The 14,929-nt window shown below is 33.2% G+C and overlaps 1 protein-coding gene and 1 long non-coding RNA gene across 3 annotated transcripts in view; one reads left to right on the top strand and one right to left on the bottom strand.

Moving 5' to 3' along the window:
- The window catches only part of LOC134725169 (uncharacterized), a 33,348-nt gene that overhangs the window by 13,404 nt on the left and 5,015 nt on the right, over positions 1-14,929 (bottom strand). The gene's annotated exons all lie outside the window — the stretch shown is intronic.
- On the top strand, positions 1,367-14,759 carry LOC134725170 (uncharacterized). The gene is made up of 6 exons (XR_010108522.1): positions 1,367-3,391; positions 6,201-7,045; positions 9,462-9,521; positions 10,437-10,493; positions 12,013-12,688; positions 14,084-14,759. It is a non-coding gene; the product is annotated as an uncharacterized LOC134725170 (long non-coding RNA).

Here is a 14,929-nt window from a genome sequence, read left to right as displayed (position 1 = left end):
TAGAAAATTATTCAATTCAGTGAAATGTTTGGTTATTTCATCACAAATCAAATGGAACATTGCAGCAAGATATGTTTTGAGTCAATCGCACGTTTACAGAACCATTCATGTGCCAAAAGAAATCGCAATCAGTGAAATGTTTGGTTATTTCATCACAGCAAAAGTCAGCCATGTATGCATTTAACTTTCAGCAAGATGTTTGGTTATTTCATCACAGCAAAAGTCATCCATGTATGCATTTAACTGTTTCAGCAAGACATTTAGTTATTTCATCACAGCAAAAGTCATCCATGTATGCATTTAACTGTTTCAGCAAGACATTTAGTTATTTCATCACAGCAAGAGTCATCTATGTATGCATTAAACTGTTTCAGCAAAACGTTTGGTTATTTCATCACAGCAAAAGTCATCCATGTATGCATTAAACTGTTTCAGCAAAACGTTTGGTTATTTCATCACAGCAAAAGTCATCCATGTATGCATTAAACTGTTTCAGCAAGACGTTTGGTTATTTCATCACAGCAAAAGTCATCTGCGTATGCATTAAACTGTTTCAGCGAAACATTTGGTTATTTCATCACAGCAAAAGTCATCCATGTATGCTTTAAACTGTTTCAGCAAAATGTTTGGTTATTTCATCACGAGAAAACTGGGACAAGCTTTTCACCTTGGTACATTCAATTCAGCAAAATGTTTGGTTATTTCATCACAAAAAACTGGGACAGGCCTATGCACTTGATCATTTTATTCAGCAAAATGTTTGGTTATTTCATCACAAGAATCTGGGACATGCAGTTGCCACATTCTGGGACATAACTGGCGAAAAAGAAGTTAGTAGAAAGGTATGTTTTATTAAGCCACATAATTTTGTTATTTGAGGTTAATTTCAACTTCTTTTTGAGATTTCCCCACTAATAATAGAACCTGATGTATAACCAAAGAAAACATGAATATAAAAAAAAGAAGTTGTGTGATTGCCAATGATACAAATCTTCACAAGAGACCAAATGACACAGAAGTTAAACAACTACAGGTCACTGTACTGCCTTCAACAATGAGTAAAGCCCATACTGCAGAATAAGCTATAAAAGGCACTAAAATGACAAATGTAAAACAATTCAACCCAGAAAACAAGGCCTAATTAATGTAAAAAAAATGAACGAAAAAACAAATATGGACACAGCAACAAGCCACAACCAGGGTTGGGGGGGGGGGGGGGGGGGGGGGGTGTGATGTGGAGAAGGACAAAAATACAAGCCTTGGGCGATAGGCAAACCCCTTCTACTTCGAAGGTTGTTAGTCCTAAAAGGAAGAATAAATGTAGTAAACAGTTGGTTATTTCATCACAGCAAAAGTCATCCATGTATGCATTAAACTGTTTCAGCAAAACGTTTGGTTATTTCATCACAGCAAAAGTCATCCATGTATGCATTAAACTGTTTCAGCAAGACGTTTGGTTATTTCATCACAGCAAAAGTCATCTGCGTATGCATTAAACTGTTTCAGCGAAACATTTGGTTATTTCATCACAGCAAAAGTCATCCATGTATGCTTTAAACTGTTTCAGCAAAATGTTTGGTTATTTCATCACAGCAAAAGTCATCCATGTATGCGTTAAACTGTTTCAGCAAAACGTTTGGTTATTTCATCACAGCAAAAGTCATCCATGTATGCGTTAAACTGTTTCAGCAAAACGTTTGGTTATTTCATCACAGCAAAAGTCATCCATGTATGCTTAAACTGTTTCAGCAAAACGTTTGGTTATTTCATCACAGCAAAAGTCATCCATGTATGCGTTAAACTGTTTCAGCAAAACGTTTGGTTATTTCATCACAGCAAAAGTCATCTGTGTATGCATTAAACTGTTTCAGCAAAACGTTTGGTTATTTCATCACAGCAAAAGTCATCCATGTATGCGTTGAACTGTTTCAGCAAGACGTTTGGTTATTTCATCACAGCAAAACTGGGACATGTATGCATTAATCTGGTTCAGCAAGACGTTTGGTTATTTCATCACAGCAAAACGGGGACATGTATGCATTAATCTGGTTCAGCAAGACGTTTGGTTATTTCATCACAGTAAAACTGGGACATGTATGCATTAATCTGGTTCAGCAAGATGTTTGGTTATTTCCTCACAGCAAAACTGGGACATGTATACATTAATCTGGTTCAGCAAGACATTTGGTTATTTCATCACAGCAAAACTGGGACATGTATACATTTATCTGGTTCAGCAAGACGTTTGGTTATTTCATCACAGCAAAATGGGGTCATGTATGCATTAATCTGGTTCAGTAAGACGTTTGGTTATTTCATCACAGCAAAAGTGGGACATGTTTTCATTAATCTGGTTCAGCAAGACATTTGGCTATTTCATCACAGCAAAAGTAGGACATCTATGCATTTGCCAATATACTTAGGAGTAAGTCATCTGTTTCAGCAAGACATTTAGTTATTTCATCACAGCAAAAGTAGGACATCTATGCATTTGCCAATATACTTAGGAGTAAGTCGTCTGTTTCAGCAAGACATTTAGTTATTTCATCACAGCAAAAGTAGGACATCTATGCATTTGCCAATATACTTAGGAGTGTGTCATCTGTTTCAGCAACACATTTAGTTATTTCATCACAGCAAAAGTAGGACATTTATGCATTTGCCAATATACTTAGGAGTAAGTCATCTGTTTCAGCAAGACATTTAGTTCTTTCATTACAGGAAAAGTAGGATATCCATTTGCCACTTGGTATATTCAGCGAAATGTTTGGTTATTTCATCACAAGAACACTGGGACGAACCTTTGCCACTGGAACATTCATTTCAGCAAAATGTTTGGTTATTTCATCACAAGAAACTGGGACGAACCTTTGCCACTGGAACATTCAATTCAGCAAAATGTTTGGTTATTTCATCACGAAAAAAATGGGACAAGCCTTTTCAACTTGGTACATTCAATTCAGCAAAATGTTTGGTTATTTCATCACGAAAAAAATGGGACAAGCCTTTTCAACTTGGTACATTCAATTCAGCAAATTGTTTCGTTATTTCATCACAAGAAAACTGGGACAAGCCTTTTCAACTTGGTACATTCAATTCAGCAAAATGTTTGGTTATTTCATCACAAAAAACTGGGACAGGCCTATGCACTTGATCATTTAATTCAGCAAAATGTTTGGTTATTTCATCACGAGAAAACTGGGACAAGCTTTTCACCTTGGTACATTCAATTCAGCAAAATGTTTGGTTATTTCATCACAAAAAACTGGGACAGGCCTATGCACTTGATCATTTTATTCAGCAAAATGTTTGGTTATTTCATCACAAGAATCTGGGACATGCAGTTGCCACATTCTGGGACATAACTGGCGAAAAGGAAGTTAGTAGAAAGGTATGTTTTATTAAGCCACATAATTTTGTTATTTGAGGTTAATTTCAACTTCTTTTTGAGATTTCCCCACTAATAATAGAACCTGATGTATAACCAAAGAAAACATGAATATAAAAAAAAGAAGTTGTGTGATTGCCAATGATACAAATCTTCACAAGAGACCAAATGACACAGAAGTTAAACAACTACAGGTCACTGTACTGCCTTCGACAATGAGTAAAGCCCATACTGCAGAATAAGCTATAAAAGGCACTAAAATGACAAATGTAAAACAATTCAACCCAGAAAACAAGGCCTAATTAATGTAAAAAAAATGAACGAAAAAACAAATATGGACACAGCAACAAGCCACAACCAGGGGGGGGGGGGGATTAGTTAATATTTTGAATATGAAACATTATTAATTTCACAATTTATATGGGCTATTTCAAAAAAAATGATGCCTTTCCTTTAAACCTTTGTCAGTCTCTTGTATGATACTATATCTGTAATGTTTTTAGGTCAGATAATGTATTATGATTAGTTGGTCCTAACTACCAAAGATAATAGCAGTATGTGCTCTGTTTAAAAAATATTGTCCAAAATTGTACCTCAAAATGTCAGGAGTGTAACGCTTTTAGTGTGACATTTAGAAGAAAGCATGTGCATTCATTGATGATATAGAATACATAAGGGCAGATACAATACCAAACAATATCTTTCATCCAACTATTATATCTTGACTATGATTTCTTGTTTAATTCTTCCATATATTTACATTTTTATGAGCCTCATAAGGTAAGTCAAATAAGTTTGTGTTAAAAAAAAAATGTTAGTAAAAGTCAATATGCTGCCAGAAAATGTCTTTGTAGGTGAAATAACATGTTTCTGTACATCTTGCACGGTTTGTTTTTTTTGGTAAGTATCATAGCTTGGCACAGGTGCATCCAGTTGACCCTGAAGTTCTACTACTGGAATATTATGGTTACAATAAGAGGACTACCCAGGTCTGTCAGGAGTGTAACAACTGGGTTAAGATGTATTTTTTTTAGAAACATTAATGTTGTTATAGTTGTTGTTTTTTCTTGAATTTCAGTGAACATTACCTGTTACAGTTTATCAGTAACAAACATGCCATTATTATGGCCTTCATTGCTTTTGTATGCTCAATACTTCAATGTCAGGAGTGTAACACAAAAAAATGCCTTATTTCAATCTTATTAGCAAAGGTAAGTTATTGGAAGAAAAACAAGCTGACAATTATTATAAAATGACATTACTACACCTCAGCTTAACACAGAATACAAGTCTACATCATTACTTTTGAAATTTTTGAACTAAAATTGCAATTGAACTAGCTTGTTTAAATGTGTTACAGTCCTGACATACAAGTATTGAGCATAAACAAGCAATAAAGGCCATAATAATGGCATGTTTGTTACTGAAAATATGCAACAGATGGTGTTCACACTCAAATTCCAGAAAGGAAAACCAATAATAACAACATTGTTTCTATAAAAAATAACATGAGTGTTACACTTAAACATTTTAAAGCGTTACACTCCTGACATTTTTGGGTACATTTTTGGACAATTTTTAATATACAGAGCACATACTGCTACCATCTTTGGTAGAACGAACAAACTTATCATGATACATTATCTGACATAAAAAGAGCATATATATAGTATCAAACAAGAGACTGAACAAGGTTTAAAGGAAAGCCATCTTTTTTTTTAAATAGACAATTAGCAAAATTTGTAAATATGTAAGAAGTATATAATTTTTTTTAACCTGTTCTTAATTTGCACTAAAATAATATGTGAAATATAAAGACTCTACATGATTTCAGGTCAGTTTCAGGTTAAAATATTGTAGCAATAAATTATGGTCAGGAGTGTAACATTTGTTACGCTCCTGACAAGTTTCTGATGTAGCTTATCTATAACAAAATTCAACATGATTCTTAATTAAAATAATTGTAACATCTTTACAATGTTATGAGAAAGCTGATCTGTCTTGTAAAATTGATTTTTCTGCACACTATTCACCAAAGATTCTTAAAAATTAAAGTGTATTTCTCATTAAACATGTTAAAAGTTTGATCTTTGCTCAGAAATTAAAAAAATATGTAATCAAATATCTAATAAATTTATTTATTTGTGAGATTGTAAATTTAAAATAGATATCATTACTGATTTTCTAAACATTCCATTAAAAAACAGTCTTACAGTTACTGAAAAAATATGTCAGGAGTGTAACAAAAGGATAAAAAACACATGTTTGTATTTTTTAAATGAAGAAAACTTAGAATTGACTGAAGCAATTGTTGTGAAATTTTCAGAGGATGTAATTAGATCATATATGTTTGCTTCCTTATACTTTTTATATAAAATTAAAGCTTTTGCAAAGAGATATAAAAACTTTTGAAATAAGATATTAAAGAATACACTAAAAATTGGTGAAATTTACATATTTAAAAAAAAAAAAACTGTTTATAAGTAAAAAAAAAATGCAGGAAAATCATTTAGTACCTTTATTGCAACAAACAAAAAAATTACATTGATATTTATATTCTGATTTATGTTTGTCAGTTGATATTATTATTATGTTGTTTCCTTTGAAAAGTGGATGAATTCTTATGAGTAAAATGTTGTTAAAATTTTTGTTTTTATTATTTTGCATTAACCCTTGGTAGTTTTGTAAACTTGAATGTCTCTGGATTAAAGAAAAATGATAGAAAAAAGATTAGCAATGACTTAATTTTTTACCATGTTTGTCACACTTTGGCATCATTTTTTTTTAAATAGCCCATATGTAACTATTACAGGAGGATATAAAATAGTTTCATCACAAGAAAACTGGGACATGACATTGCCACATAAAATTCAGCAAAATGTTTGGTTATTTCATCACAAGAAAAGCGGGACATGCCATTGCCACATAAAATTCAGCAAAATGTTTGGATATTTCATCACAAGAAAACTGGGACATGTATGCCATTGCAACCATGTTAAATTCAGCAAAATGTTTGGTTATTTCATCACAAGAAAACTGGGACATTCCATTGCCACATTAAATTCATCAAAATGTTTGGATATTTCATCACAAGAAAACTGGAACTTGCCATTGTCACATTAAGTTCATCAAAATGTTTGGATATTTCATCACAAAAAAAACTAGGACTTGCCACTGCCACATCAAGTTCAGCAAAATGTTTGGATATTTCATCACAAGAAAACTGGGACATTCCATTGCCACATTAAATTCATCAAAATGTTTGGATATTTCATCACAAGAAAACTGGAACTTGCCATTGTCACATTAAGTTCATCAAAATGTTTGGATATTTCATCACAAAAAAAACTAGGACTTGCCACTGCCACATCAAGTTCAGCAAAATGTTTGGATATTTCATCACAAGAAAACTGGGACTTGCCACTGCCACATTAAGTTCAGCAAAATGTTTGGATATTTCATCACAAGAAAACTGGGACTTGCCATTGCCACATTAAGTTCATCAAAATGTTTGGATATTTCATCACAAGAAAACTGGGACTTGCCATTGCCACATTAAGTTCAGCAAAATGTTTGGATATTTCATCACAAGAAAACTGGGACTTGCAGTTGCCACATTATTGGACATTACAGATTAAAATGAGTGATGAGAGGAAGGTATGTTAAGCCATATTTTTTTTTATTTGATTCTTTATTACACAATATCAATCAAAACCAAGCAGTAAATTATAGTTCTATAAAATCAAATCTAAGGTTTGAGGTCATTTTCAACTTCTTTTGGGGATTTTTTTCTTTTATATTTGTTGATAGAACTTGATTTTATACCATGAATACCAAAGACAACATGAATATAACTAGAGGCTCTAAAGAGCCTGTATCGCTCACCTTGGTCTATGTAAATATTAAACAAAGGAAGCAGATTGAAAATTGACTAGAAAGGCCAATAACTCCTACAGGGGTCAATTGACCATTTCATTCATGTTGACTTATTTGTAGATCTTACTTTGCTGAACATTATTGCTGTTAACAGTTTACCTATATCTATAATAATATTCAATATAATAACCAAAAACAGCAAAATTTCCTTAAAATTACATATTTAGGGGCCTCAACCCCAAAACAGGTTGTCCAATTCATCTGAAAATTTCAGGGCAGATAGATCTTCACCTGATTAACAATATTACCCCATGTCAGATTTGCTCTAAATGCTTTGGTTTTTGAGTTATAAGCCAAAAACTGCATTTTACCCCTATGTTCTATTTATAGCCATGGCGGCCATCTTGGTTCGTTGGCGGGGTCACCGGACACAATTTTTAAACTAGATACCCCAATGATGATTGTGGCCAAGTTTTAAATAATTTGGCCCAGCAATTTCAGAGGAGAAGATTTTTCTAAAAGATTACTAAGATTTACGAAAAATGGTTAAAAATTGACTATAAAGGGCAATAACTCCTAAAGTGGTCAACTGATCATTTTGGTCAAGTTAACTTATTTGTAGATCTTACTATGCTGAACATTATTGCTGTTTACAGTTTACCTATATCTAAAATAATATTCAATATAATAACCAAAAACAGCAAAATTTCCTTAAAATTACCAATTCAGGGGCCGCAACCCCAAAACAGGTTGTCCAATTCATCTGAAAATTTCAGGGCAGATAGATCTTCACCTGATTAACAATATTACCCCGTGTCAGATTTGCTCTAAATGCTTTGGTTTTTGAGTTATAAGCCATAAACTGCATTTTACCCCTATGTTCTATTTATACCCATGGCGGCCATCTTGGTTAGTTGGCGGGGTCATCGGACACAATTTTTAAACTAGATACCCTAATGATGATTGTGGCCAAGTTTCAAATAATTTGGACCAGCAGTTTCAGAGGAGAAGATTTTTCTAAAAGATTACTAAGATTTACGAAAAATGGTTAAAAATTGACTATAAAGGGCAATAACTCCTAAAGTGGTCAACTGATCATTTTGGTCATGGTGACTTATTTGTAGATCTTACTTTGCTGAACATTATTGCTGTTTACAGTTTACCTATATCTAAAATAATATTCAATATAATAACCAAAAACAGCAAAATTTCCTTAAAATTACCAATTCAGGGGCCGCAACCCCAAAACAGGTTGTCCAATTCATCTGAAAATTTCAGGGCAGATAGATCTTCACCTGATTAACAATATTACCCCATGTCAGATTTGCTCTAAATGCTTTGGTTTTTGAGTTATAAGCCAAAAACTGTATTTTACCCCTATGTTCTATTTATAGCCATGGCGGCCATCTTGGTTAGTTGGCGGGGTCACCGGACACAATTTTTAAACTAGATACCCCAATGATGATTGTGGCCAAGTTTGGTTAAATTTGGCCTAGTAGTTTCAGAGGAGAAGATTTTTGTAAAAGTTAACGCCGGACGCAGGACGACGACGGACGACGACGACGACGACGGACGACGCCGGACGCCGGACGCCAAGTGATGAGAAAAGCTCACTTGGCCCTTTGGGCCAGGTGAGCTAAAAAAGATGATGTGGTGTGATTGCTAATGAGACAACTCTTCACAAGAGACCAAATGACACAGAAATTACCAAATATAGGTCACCGTATAGCCTTCAACAATGAGCAAATCCCATTTTCTTAAGATTATACCATAGCAAACTATGATATTATTTAGTTATACCATGGTTTATTTTTAGCAATTGTTCTATTTAAAAGCGACCTTGACCACAATTATACCATAGTTTTATGATGTCACAACAATTTGAATTCTTTTTGAAATATCTTTTTGGCTCTGAAAAGAGCCTTTTCAGCAAAAGCTGTAAACTCATCATCAGCTTTAATCTTCTGATTCCCCGTTGACAAGATTCTATTTCTTCTGACATGTGTCCTTGCTGCTCTCCCTCATTAAAATTTTTTTAAATCGATTCTTGTCCATCATCAGCTTTCACATCTTTGTGTCGTTTCGTCCATGCAATTCATCCTGAATCTCCATTGCAACAAAATTATAGCTGGACAAAAACCATCTTTAAACATTCATTCTTAAAATTGTCCATGTAATGTTATTTTTACGTTTGCAGCAATTCGTGAAAGTCCTTGTAATTGTCATTGTCAAGGATTGGATCTTTTCCTATATACAGGTAAATCTAAATCTTCACATATTTGAGTCAGGCTAATGTCTCCTTCTCCATCATTATGTCATCCCAGACTTTTTTATTTTTTTTATTTTTTTGGGTCCGAATTCAGTATGCCTGAAGTTGATTATTAAAATTTAAATATAACGTATACATAAATTCGGACATCCTGGCATTTCAATTTTTCAGGTGGTGATGCCAATAGGAATCCTCTAGATTTTTCCTCTATTTGAAGGTAATGACTGAATATTTTTATTGCTGATTATTTTTTAACCGATGGATATAGTATGAAAAAAATCAAAATGGAGATATTATAAAGTGTCTTTAACAACATTAAAAGAGTAAAATTGTGATATTTAACTGGTGTCGATACATATCAATTAAATTCATTTGCATTGAAGTCTATGAAAAGTCTAGAGGATTCCTATTAGTTTCATCTCTCAACATTGTTTACATAACAAAAATGCCCGAGCAAAAATGCTAATCATTGATTGGTCAGTTATAAGTTGTGATGTCACTGCAAATTTATGTATGTATAAAAAAGAGGATGTGGTGTGATTGCCAATGAGACAACTCTTCACCAGAGACCAAATGACACAAAAAATAATGGCCTGATTAATTTACAAAAAAATTAACAAAAAACAAATATGTAACTCAACAACGAATTACAGGCTCCTAACTTGGGACAGGCACAAACATACATAATGTGGCGGCTTAACCATGTTAGCAGCATCCTAACCCTCCCCTAACTTGAGACAGTGGTAACAGTACAACATACGAACGAACTATAAAAATCAGTATTGTTTGAAAACCCATGGACAACCTCACAAGACAACGTCCAGGGATATCAACAAAAACCTTGGTATCATTTACAGTACACTGAAAAACTATCCAAAAACTATAAAATATAAACTATTACAGGAAGAAGTGAAATATTTTCATCACAAGAACACAGGATGTTAACTGGATTTTTTTTCAGTTAAGTATATATATATATTAATCAGTAACTAAAATAGAAAATCAAAAATGCCCCAGATTTAACAGTCAGGGGTATGACTCAAACAAGTGATTTCATTATCGCTTATTTCAGTGATTTTCAAATTTCAGTAATCACCTATTTAAGTGATTTTGGTGTTTTCTTTGATCTTCAAATGCTGATTTCACTAATTTTCCATGAAATGGCAATTTTTTCTGAAATTTGTCTACATAGATCAATTATCTCTTTATCTTGATATATCAATTTTATCAGTGCGCTTGGGCAGCAAGTTAGTGCGCTGAAGCTTTTAAAAGAACCCTTGGGACTATTTCTGTCTTCTATATACTATATTTCTAGAGTTTACTACTCTACCAATAACATAAAGGTCAACACATTTATGTAATCTGCTTTGTTTTCTTTATAATTAGTATGATTTACTTCAAGGTTTTGACCGTATCTACAAATTATCCCAGTTTAAGCATAATCCAAATAAATTTTAAAAACTGACAAAATAATTTAGCAAAAGAGCATTTTTGCATGTGTTCAGTTGTATTTTCAATAGAATAGTTTTTTTAACCCTATGTAAATCTAGATTGTGGGTAAATTATTGAGAAAATGTTATAATAAGTGATTTAATGTTTACATCTCAAATCACTTATGCAAGTGATTTTAAAAAGTGTTTCTAATTTTATAAACATTTTTCATTTTTCAATAGCGCAATCACTTTAATAGGTGATCCTGAAATCACTTGTTTAAGTAGTACCCCTGACTGTTTAATGTTTAGTCAATAAATTCAATGTTTTAAATAATATCAAACGTACCAGGCTTTTAATGTTAACCAGACACCTGTTTTGTGTAATCAACACATTTCAGTGACTCAAATCGAAATATTAGTTAGGCAAAAAAAAAATCTAGAGCATAAGACAAAATGATATTTGATATAAGTGCCAATAAGACAATGTAATAGTTATGTAATTTATGACACAGGTATTGACTCACTCCAAAGAGCAAGCTATAATGGCCAAGGCATTGCCAGTGTAAAACAATTTAAAAGGAAAACCAACACATACAAAACAGGAAAAACTGATGACCAATAAATGATTTTTTCGTGGTAAAGTCAATATTCCAGATACAATAAGAACTAGACTTGCCATTGCGAGCAATAGCAGATGTCACCCCGTTCCCCCATTGCCAGGCCATCTGGCCGTTTCCATGACAACGGCAGCCATTTTGAAATTTCCAAAAGTCAAAAAACATATCTTTATATGCTAAATCAACTGTCTATAAAGTTTCATAAAATTTGGAGAATTTTGAAAATTTTCGAGTTTTTTGCCATTTCTATGGTAATAATAATAAGCTAATAAGAATAGATCTTTTATATTTGTCGTTTGGAATGATTGTAAGGTACACACGTCCAACTTTCAGGACATTAAGTTTTACATCATTAAGAATTGCATTTTACAGTCAATACATTGTAGTACTTTTATTATTTCAGTGAAATATTTGTTTATTTCATTACAGGAGCACAGGAGCACTGGACATTTATTGATTCTTTCCATAGCAACACCACCAACAGCAGCAAAAAAGTTCAAGCATTTCAAGAATGGAATGTTCTGTCCAAACAAACATGTCTATCACACCTTCAAGAGCTGATATTGGAATCATTATTAGTAGAATGGAAAACAGGGATAAAATCTAGCAAAAGGCCCAGTCGCACATGGCCCCTAGATTTTGAGCTGGGCTACTAAATTACCTGGAAAATATACTGACTCAAAGACAGACTGAAATACAGACATTGACTGAAGAAATGAATGAGGACAAAGAAAAGATGGGAGCAGATTACAAACAAAAGCTTGCTAATATAGAATCCATACTGAAGAAAGAAATGGCAAATCAGAATGATTTAATGAATGAATTAAAACAAAATAAAGAAATAAAGAGTCAATGAGCTTCAGTCTGCTCTTCGTGAAAAAAGAACAAGCTATGAAACTTCTCTAAAAACCAGTAAAAGTGCTTGGGACTATGAACTCATTAATTTTAGGGAAGAGTATAGTGTGAAAATGTCAGAAATTGAAAGAGAAAAAAACAGACAAATAGAGGATGTAAAGCAAAGAAGACTGAACATGGAAGAATCATGTCATATTCTGGAAGATAAATGGAAACATCCTTGGCTGAAAAAAATAGTTTAAAGCAACAGGTAACAATTTAACTAGATAAAAGTGATCTTGTTCATGTATTTTTTTGCATGTTAACTTTTTATACATTGTGATTTGGATGGAGAAGTGTCTCATTGGCACGCATACCACATCTTATTTATATTTGAATACTTTCATCAAACTTTTATTGAAAAAGTCACCTTTAAAAAAAAAATAGTGATAAAAACATTAAAAAAAAAACAATTGAGACATGATGACAAAGCTATACATTTTGTATGAAGCCATTCTTAGATTGCGTGCACGATCAACGGTTTGACAAGCCTATTATATTGCTCAAAGACCATTCAATTCTTATAATTACATATTTTTGCTAGGATGAAGGAAAAAACAATCTCTATCATTTTTTTGTATATATTTACCTGTACATATAAAGCATGTGCTATCATGGGTGTTACATATCATTGTGCTATGAAGAATGACGTGAGATTGTTGTTAGCCAATCAAAATAACAGATTTATATGTTGAAATATACTAGTACTGTAATGTAATTATTTGGATTAAAAGGGGTGTTTTTTTTACCTGCGTCACCAACGGTGAAAGCAGGTCTAGTAACTGCTCGACTCCGTCCGTCATTCCGTCCGTCCGAAAGACTTGCATATCAACTTTAGTCAAAGATTTCTTGGCTTCTATGAAAGGGAATGATTTTATATTTGGTCCAGAGCTTGATCATGTTGAGTTGTAAAGTGTTAGCAATTTTTAGATCTGCGATGCAGCCACTTCCTGTTTGCTGATAGTTTGAAATTTAGCTACTCAGTGTACAAGGAAAATTTTTCGTCAAAGTTTTCTTGGCTTCTATGAAAGGGAATGATTTTATATTTGGTCCAGAGCTTGATCATGTTGAGTTGTAGTGTGTAAGCAATTTTAAGATTTGCGGTGCAGCCACTTCCTGTTTGCCGATAGTTTGAAATTTAGCTACTCAATGTACAAGGAAAATTTTTCGTCAAAGTTTTCTTGGCTTCTATGAAAGGGAATGATTTTATATTTGGAACAGAGCTTGACTATGTTGAGTTGTAGGGTGTAAGAAATTTAAAGATCTGTGGTGCAGCCACTTCCTGTTTGCCGAAAGTTTGAAATTTAGCCACTTATTGTACAAGGAAAATTTTTAGACAAAATTTTTTGGTTTCTATTGAAGGAATTGTTTTAGATTTTCTGTAGAGCAAATATATGCAGTGACGCAGGTCCAGACCAGTATTGGTCTTGAATGCTGGATACTATCCATGCATGTCTGTGTCCACACAGTAAATTAATTATAAATTTCCGGATCTGCATTATTCATCATACGTAGCTGTTATAGTTTTAAATGATAAAAGCAAACAGTTTTACAATTTTTTTTCTAATTATTCATTTGACAATATATAGTTTTCTTATTATTTCAGTGAGACGTTTCAATATTTCATCACATGAACACTGGGACATCTATAGAAACAAGTGGGACATGCAGTTTATTGATATTCTAAATAAAAAAAAATTGCTTCCAATTTCATTTCAAGCTTTTGTATTTGACCTTTAGAATGAGAAGATTTATATTCAATTCTTTACACCGCCTCGGTGATGTAATGGTTAGTGTGGTCGCCTCGAGTGCGGTAGGTTGTGGGTTCCACCCTCGGCGGGGTCAAACCAAAGACTTGAAAATTGGTATTTGCTGCTTCTTCGCCAAGCACGCGGCAATAAGGAGTTAGAGCAAAGACTGTTCGGCCCGGACTGTTCAGTCAGAATAATGTGTCTGGGTAAGTGACATATATTCCTGCGAACTGTTACCTTGTGAGCTAGCATGTTAAAAATCCAGGTCAGTGTGTCGGTCGAGTACAAAGCAGGGTTAATATTCATTAATCATTATCATGTTCTCATCCTGAATATGCATCTGACTTGCCACTGGACTTTAAACAACCATCCATCCATCCATCCATCAATTACTTATTGTTTGATTGCTGGTAACCCTTAATTTAACTGCTACTGTAATTTCCTTCCACTGTAGTGTAATTGTAGTGTAGTTTGTAATTGAAAACAGACAACCATTTTGACTGACATATTGCTATCCACATAAGTTGCTTTAAAAATCTTCCCTTCTATATAGACTGATCAGAATCGTATTTAGAACATCTAATCGTATAAATAAGAAGATGTGGTATGAGTGCCAATGAGACAACACTCCATCAAAGTCACAATATATAAAAAGTTGATAATTATAGGTCAAAGTACAGCCTTCAGCCTTCACCACAGAG

This window comes from Mytilus trossulus, chromosome 7 (genome assembly GCF_036588685.1).
Source record: "Mytilus trossulus isolate FHL-02 chromosome 7, PNRI_Mtr1.1.1.hap1, whole genome shotgun sequence".
Taxonomy (NCBI): domain Eukaryota; kingdom Metazoa; phylum Mollusca; class Bivalvia; order Mytilida; family Mytilidae; genus Mytilus; species Mytilus trossulus.
This window is presented reverse-complemented; position numbering and strand designations above follow the sequence as displayed.